Source organism: Chelonia mydas, chromosome 4 (assembly GCF_015237465.2).
Source record: "Chelonia mydas isolate rCheMyd1 chromosome 4, rCheMyd1.pri.v2, whole genome shotgun sequence".
In the NCBI taxonomy this organism is placed as follows: Eukaryota; Metazoa; Chordata; order Testudines; family Cheloniidae; genus Chelonia; species Chelonia mydas.
The window spans coordinates 70,897,571-70,906,112 of NC_057852.1; the positions used below are offsets into that span (position 1 = coordinate 70,897,571).

Consider the following 8,542-nt stretch of genomic DNA (forward strand, 5'->3'; position numbering starts at 1 on the left):
CAGGGGGTGGAGCTCCCTATATGTAATCTCACATAATTAGTTGAAATGGTGTTTTCTTTTTTGCTGTATGTTGATGGAAAATTATATTGACTTTTTTTGTTAGTGGTTGGTTGTTCACAAGAAGGGAGCTGAGTGAGGAAAATTCTTTATATAAAGTCTGCTTATTCTTTTCATAGATTAGACTTCAGTATTGCTGTGAACTGAATGTGTAGTGTAGCTTAGAGATGAAAACCTTTGTCTGTGTCTCTTGGACCATGAAGTGAAAAAAATTATCTAAGTTATATCTCTCCAGACTGTAAATAAGAACATGAAAAGATTAAACAAAATCTTTCATTCCTCTGTTCTATTTTACCAAAATATAATGTACTTGGAGCTCTTGAATTCTTTACATGACTGCTGTGAATTCTTTTACCCAATGCTGTGTTATCTTTGTCCTTCATTGCAATGCCATTTTCTATGGATATTTTCCTTATAATCAACTTCATTATTGTTCATTTACAGGCACCTGTTTTAGTCTTATGCCCAGTGTAATCATCATCCTTAAGAGGTTTTACATGGTTTTGACAATTTTAACATCTTGTTCACATTGTTTCTTGTAATCTTTTCTATCACATTTTACTTATTTTTTTTCTTGCCCAATATCATTTACTCGTCACACTGAAGTTACAGTGGCACATGTAAAAGTAAAAATATCAGGAAAAGGCTATTTTAATTTGAAATTAGGACTAGTGATATAATGTAGAAAAGGATGGGACAGCCTTATAGCTGAGCAAAATCAAAATGTAGAATCTTTGCATGAAGCAGGAAACTTGCTAGTAAATTGAGTGAGATAATACTGACATGAAATAGGAAATACTACAAAGTAAGTTACTGAGTTCAGTGGGCAGGTATATCATTAATAAACTTGAAGGGGAAAATGAACAATAAGTTACACTGAGTTCATCTGACAGATAAACCATTCATAAAACTGAAATGGAAAATGGAACTGTGCTCTGATATCTAAGGAAAATCATAGTGCTTCTGAAAAGAAAATAGATAATTCAAGAAGACTACAATAAAACAGAACAAAGGCAAAAGAAGCAATATTATGATCAAGAAAAATGGAAAAAATGTTAAGACAAATGCAAGGTTTTATACGTGGCAAAAGGGAGGGGGAAATCTGGAAGTAGAGCTGGGTGAATTTTTTTTTTTTGCTTCAGCCAGGACATCGAAAATTCCAAAAGAATATTCGGTTCAATTCCAAAAATGTTTGGAAGCTGTAGAACACTTGGCCCAGAGGCTGGTTCCTTGGAGTACTGTTCTCAACCCCTTTCTGGGCTCTGTTCCTTGGGTTCTTCCCTGCTCCAGTGCCGAGCCAAGGTGAGCCCTGCTCCACTCTGCCTTGTCCTGTGCTGCCTTGTGCCTCCAATATAGCACCCCTCCCCCCCTGCCCCTGGAGTATTCTGCCTGCCTGAGCACTCAGCCCTTTTATGAAGCCAAGTGTCCATTAAGCTGTCACCTGACCTCCTTTGACTCCTTTAGGCTGAGAAGCAGCCATTTCTTATGGCACAGGTGGGGCTGGCCCCATCTCCCCTTAAAGGGCAGTCACCCGTTGACAGAACAACACAAATCTCTATCTTGTTTTCTTTCAGGGTTTGGAGAAATTCCTGATACTAACCTCCAGTAACTGTCCAGTTCAGAGTGAAATACAAAATCAGAGTCTGGAAACATGAGCCATTGCGTATACAATTCAGTTCATTCAGGTTAGTTACATTTAATATTTTCTACTGTAGTACAGAATCACTTCATCTCAAAACATATTCTTCATTTTACTGTTCAGGTCTCTCAGTGTTCCATTTCTCATTTTCCCTCTTACATCAGTTATTCAGAACCTTTATGTATCTATGATTAGCAACTGTTAACACATTGTCTTCTTTTTATCCTCAGCTCAGTCTTACTCCAAAATGGTCTGTTTTTTTTTACTGAGCACTAAAGTCCCTCATGATTAGACTGAAGCAGGTTCTTTCATTCTGTAGCAGCTTATATAGGCCTTAATGTAGATATTACTTTTTTAACCATTTACTTAATCTCTCCCTTCCTTTGTACAATGCAGACCCAGATCATTCAGTTTGTACCTCCTGTTGATTTATACAGAGGTTGTCTACTATGTTTGATACATTTTCAAAATCAGCCACTAACTTCTTTAGGGTGATAATAGCCTTTTCCTTGGTAATATAAAGTTCCTTACCTTGATATGATTCTTTTCCCTTTCTCCTCACAGCTTTGCCTTTGTTTCCTGTTTTTCCCATTCATTGACTGCTAGTAGAATTCATGAGATTGCCTGTCTAACCAAAATTATTTTTTATCACTTTTTCCTCCTTCACATTCATCAGCACTAACATGTGGCAGAGGAAAATTAACTTCCCTCAGTGTAAGTACGTATTATTTTAATTGTGAAAAACTTTGACATTAAAATTTCTAGGCAACTTTTTATAATGCTAGAGTACAATTTAAAACCTGTAGTTGTGAGTGTTATACATATGAATATCAAAGTCAAATATGCAGGTTCACAATAGCTAATTAGTTTATAATGATGGGAATGTTTTTCTCTTCAGTAGAATAAACTTGGAGAACTGTGGTGCTAGTAAAAGAAATGTACATAGAGTGCTGCGTAAATTCAGGCAAATAGACTGGATACTAGACCTATAAGAAAAAACTCTATTTGTTCAACCCTGCTGTTCCTGGAGCAGACTCACTCCCTCTCGCACAGGTTTTCTGATTTGAACAAATGTGCACTATGGATTCTTCTTAGACTACTGTAATGGTTCTTGGGGTACCCAGGACTTTGTGTCACCTTGTTACCCCCTACCTCCAGTGAGGAGTCTCTCCTGTGGTAGCTGGGTATCAACGGCCTAAAACCGCCAGCCATTTAGCCACTGAAGCACTCTCCTTTGAGCTATTCCAGCCCTAGTTTTGCCTTGCAGGTTAACAATAGGTGCACCCCCATCCATGAGTCTCTTTAAAGTGTTCCCCTGTGATATCCACCCCGACACTGGCTATTCCCAGAAATTCCATATCCTCTGCACCCAGAGCTGCAGTGTAGCACTGTTTACCAGTTTTACCTTAAACTACTGCTCCTGTAACCCATACAGCACTTGTGAGCACTTATGGTTAAACAGAAGTTGGCTTATTTAAGAAAGAATAAGGATTTAACTAGCAAGAGTGGTGGAAACTAATGGTTGTAACAACAAACTCATAAAACACGAACCTCGGTCTACACTTATCAATAATTGACTTTTCTATCTAATGAAATAGATTCCACACCCCTCCCCAAGTTCAGTCTGTCGGAGAGCTGGCTGGTTTCTCAAGATCCAAGTATTCCCAGTCCACAGGGGTTTTCCTCAGTGAATGGATACAGTGTGCTTCTCCCACCTCTGTAATATACTGAAAACAGCCTTTTGTTTCTATTCTCAAGCAGGGCATACTGTGCCCTGATTTCAAGTTCCTTTTTTACTTTTAAGAGGTTTAGATTGTTTGCAGCTGCTTCTGATGGTTATTAGCCTTGCACAATATTAAGGCTTAACAATGAGACTTCCATTGCATCACTGACAAAGCACGGTGGCATTACAAGTCCCCCTTGCCTGAATGGGCCATTGCCGGGACAAATTATCCCCTGGTGACTGATTTCTACTCCAAGTCCATAAAGCATACATTCAATATAAAAAGAAAAGGAGTACTTGTGACACCTTAGAGACTAACCAATTTATTTGAGCATAAGCTTTCGTGAGCTACAGCTCACTTCATCAGATGCATACTGTGGAAAGTGTAGAAGATCTTTTATACACACAAAAAAAGCATGAAAAAATACCTCCCCCAACCCCACTCTCCTGCTGGCAATAGCTTATCTAAAGTGATCACTCTCCTTACAATGTGTATGATCAAGTTCGGCCATTTCCAGCACAAATCCACCTGGAAATCCTGGGCGCCCCATCATCTCAGGCATTGGCACCCTGACAGCAGGATTGTCTGGCTATGTAGACTCCCTCCTCAGGCCCTACGCTACCAGCACTCCCAGCTACCTTCGAGACACCACTGACTTCCTGAGGAAACTACAATCCATTGGTGATCTTCCTGATAACACCATCCTGGCCACTATGGATGTAGAAGCTCTCTACACCAAGATTCCACACAAAGATGGACTGCAAGCCGTCAAGAACACTATCCCCAATAATGTCACGGCTAACCTGGTGGCTGAACTTTGTGACTTTGTCCTTACCCATAACTATTTTACATTTGGGGACAATGTATTCCTTCAGATCAGCGGCATTGCTATGGGTACCCGCATGGCCCCACAGTATGCCAACATTTTTACGGCTGACTTAGAACAACGCTTCCTCAGCTCTCGTCCCCTAACGCCCCTACTCTACTTGCGCTATATTGATGACATCTTCATCATCTGGACCCATGGAAAAGAAGCCCTTGAGGAATTCCACCATGATTTCAACAATTTCCATCCCACCATCAACCTCAGCCTGGTCCAGTCCACACAAGAGATCCACTTCCTGGACACTACAGTGCTAATAAACGATGGTCACATAAACACCGCCCTATACCAGAAACCTACTGACTGCTATTCCTACCTACATGCCTCCAGCTTTCACCCTGACCACACCACACGATCCATCGTCTACAGCCAAGCTCTGTGATACAACCGCATTTGCTCCAACCCCTCAGACAAACACCTACAAGATCTCTATCAAGCATTCTTACAACTACAATACCCACCTGCGGAAGTGAAAAAACAGATTGATAGAGCCAGAAGAGTTCCCAGAAGTCACCTACTACAGGACAGGCCTAACAAAGAAAATAACAGAACGCCACTAGCCGTCACCTTCAGCCCCCAACTAAAACCCCTCCAACGCATTATTAAGGATCTACAACCTATCCTGAAGGATGACCCAACACTCTCTCAAATCCTGGGAGACAGGCCAGTCCTTGCCTACAGACAGCCCCCCAACCTGAAACAAATACTCACCAGCAACCACATACCACACAACAGAACCACTAACCCAGGAATCTATCCTTGCAACAAAGCCCGTTGCCAACTGTGCCCACATATCTACTCGGGGCACCATCACAGGGCCTAATAACATCAGCCACACTATCAGAGGCTCGTTCACCTGCACATCCACCAATGTGATATATGCCATCATGTGCCAGCAATGCCCCTCTGCCATGTACATTGGTCAAACTGGACAGTCTCTACGTAAAAGAATAAATGGACACAAATCAGATGTCAAGAATTATAACATTCATAAACCAGTCGGAGAACACTTCAATCTCTCTGGTCACGCGATTACAGACATGAAAGTTGCAATTCTTCAACAAAAAAACTTCAAATCCAGACTCCAGCAAGAAACTGAATTGGAATTCATTTGCAAATTGGATACAATTAACTTTAGGCTTGAATAGAGACTGGGAGTGGCTAAGTCATTATGCAAGGTAACCTATTTCCCCTTGTTTTTTCCTAACCTCCCCCCCTCCTCAGACGTTCGTGTTAAACCCTGGATTTGTGCTGGAAATGGCCCACTTTGATTATCATACACATTGTAAGGAGAGTGATCACTTTAGATAAGCTATTGCCAGCAGGAGAGTGGGGTGGGGGGAGGTATTTTTTTTCATGCTTTGTGTGTATAAAAGATCTTCTACACTTTCCACAGTATGCATCTGATGAAGTGAGCTGTAGCTCACGAAAGCTTATGCTCAAATTGGTTAGTCTCTAAGGTGCCACAAGTACTCCTTTTCTTTTTGCGAATACAGACTAACAGGGCTGTTACTCTGAAACCATTCAATATAAATACACTATTCCCTAAGTATTACCCATACATACATGTCAACATGCATAATCATTGAGATAAGTTTTGAGCTTTCTGTAGGTACATTACATGCTACTCTTTATGGATAAATATCCTTTAAGGCATGTGTTTGTAATGAGTTTGTCATGTCTGAGGTAAGAGTTGTTTGAAAAGAACAAGGGATCCTTTGCCAAGGGTTCTATGTGTTGTAAGTACCAAATTCATTATATTGGGATTTGAGCCAATTTTGAATTACTATATATCCTTTCATCCATGTATCACAGCCACTCTATGCCTGTTCCTTGCAAGACTTTGAAGAAGCCATTGTCCCAAATAGAGAGGAGGGGAGGAGAGAGCTAGATTTGTCCCACCTATGGATAGAGGTGCAGCGCCCAGTCTCCAAACCTGCTTGATACCTAGAGAGTCTCTCTGGCCTTTGCCATGGCAACCAACACTTCAGAGGCAGTAAGTGGAAAAAGCAATACAGGCTGTGGAGAGTCCCCTACTCTGCCTACTCCTTTTCCTGGCCTGCCCAGTCTCTGACCACTGCTGTAGCAATGACCCTGGACGTCACAAAGAGTGGTCCACTGTGTCTGAGCTGGGAGACTGCTATGGAGACAGCTGATCCACCCTTCCATGTACAAGCTGAAGGATTTGCATGTGTAGAGCCTCTCGGTGTGTGGACTTAAGGGGAAAATAATCTGGTCTAATCTATTTGCTTGCACTTAATTCATCTAAATGGGTCCGGAGGAGGAATTTAAAGAAGTAGTAGTAACTTTCTGGATACATTCAGGAAAAGTATTCCATGCATAGTGGAAGGCGCAAATGTGTTCAGGGCTCTGAAATAGCATGCACATGCCTATAAGCCAGGCCAATAGGCTTATAAGCCTTCCATCTTACCCTGCCCCAATTTTCTCCTGTCAGCACCAATGTCCAAACAGAGATAGTGGCATGAAAATTCAAAACTTCAGCCACATGAGACTGAGTATAAGAGCCTCAGGACTGGCTAGCTGCTTTGTTGCACTTTGGTAGGAGGTGCCACCTACAGAGGGAGCCTTGTGACAGTAGCTATAGCAGAAGCTGAGGGCATAGCCGGAGTCCATCCCTTCCTCAGTGGAACGGCGGCAGCAGCAGTCAGAAGGGTAGGAACTGGAGAAGGATGTTCTGGAGAAAGAGGTCCAAAGAAATGAGTCTGTAGCAGTAGAGGACTGTCTGATATCTGCATGTAGCAACTCAGGAACATTTCCTGGAGACTGCAAGAATAGTAGCAGCTATCCAGGGGGAGAAGTAGCCAGGAAGAAGAGAGTGCACCCATATGAGGGATGTGAGTCACCAGGGCATCAAACTGAGGAGTCTGAGGGATGATATTACAAAGGTCTAAATGAAATACTATGAGTGATGTACGTTTGCCACATTTGGCATCATTCTTTAAAATTCTGTCTTGGTGCTACCTGGTGTGAAAAGATGATGAATGGGCAGAAAAGGCTGGCATCATATTGACAAATTCAGACTGGAAATAAAGCATATATTGTCAACAGTGAGGGCAATTAACCATTGGAACCATTTATCAAAGGTCATGGTGGATTCTCCATCACCAGCAATGTTTCAATCAAGATGGGATATTTTTCTAAACTCTACTCTAGGAATTATTTTGAGGAAGTTCTCTGGCCTGTGTTTGTACTCGAGGTTAGACTAGATGATCACAGTAGTCTCTTCTGGCCTTGGAATCTATGAATCATTGACAGAGGATGCAAAAGGGTTGAATTACCTACAGATGTAATTACACTTCAGTTAAGTATTTAAAACAGGGCAGTATTTTGTGGATGACTAGCAGTGGTGGTAGAAAACCATTTTTTTTTGTCAAGACCTTTTCTTTCAGAGTTAAAAAAACAAACTGGACATTTAATCTTAAAGTAATCTCATGCTCCTGGGCAACTTTAGAATTTTCTTTTGAATCCAAAATGTCAAATCTGAAATGGTAAAGTCATTTCTGGGGGAAAAATCCAAGCTTCCGATAGGAATCTATGGAAAATCATTCTGTGTTTCTATTTCTGTTCAATTTTACTAATGTAAATGTATGGCTTTTTTATACTATATCATAAAGACTAATTACATTAGCAAATTCATTTATGGGCCAGATTTTAACATCAGTCTTTTTCACAGAACTCCCATTGATGTAAATGGTTTGCTGAAAAATGATTGTAAGAGAAATAAGTTCATGCTATAGGTATGATACCAGTATAATACAAAATAAATCAAATAGCTGTGTAAATGAGTCCTGATCAATATTTCTACTTTGGTTAATTATTTTTACCCAATTATATGCCAGTTCGTACAAGAAGGATTCATATACAATAGAAGCTCATTACTAGAAACGTATCTGTGCTCTTTTGCTACGTTGTTCTAAACAGCTATTGCTGTTATGGGGAGTGTTGACTATTCACAGCAGGGAAAGTGTTCCCAGGGAAGTGTTGCTTGTAAGCAGCGGTTGCTCTTAAAAGGTGTTGCTGCAAACAAGTGTCTACTGTATAAATTAAAAAGAAAAATCTCTCCAGTTACAGATATATTATGAAACTAAAAAGCCCTTTAGTGGTATGAAGTTTAAAAGCACAGCTTCTATACCAAAGTCTTAATCCACAGTGTTGCAATGATGAGCATTGCAGAATCAAACTTTTAAGTGCCTAGCCACCCAGTGGAATCCACAAACC

General features: G+C 40.8%; 1 long non-coding RNA gene across 1 annotated transcript; it reads left to right on the forward strand.

Moving 5' to 3' along the window:
* The first annotated feature begins 830 nt into the window (after positions 1–830).
* LOC122465703 lies at positions 831–8,102 on the forward strand. Its single transcript, XR_006290722.1, has 4 exons — positions 831–1,359; positions 1,632–1,742; positions 2,373–2,410; positions 6,119–8,102. It is a non-coding gene; the product is annotated as an uncharacterized LOC122465703 (long non-coding RNA).
* The last annotated feature ends 440 nt before the right edge of the window (positions 8,103–8,542 follow it).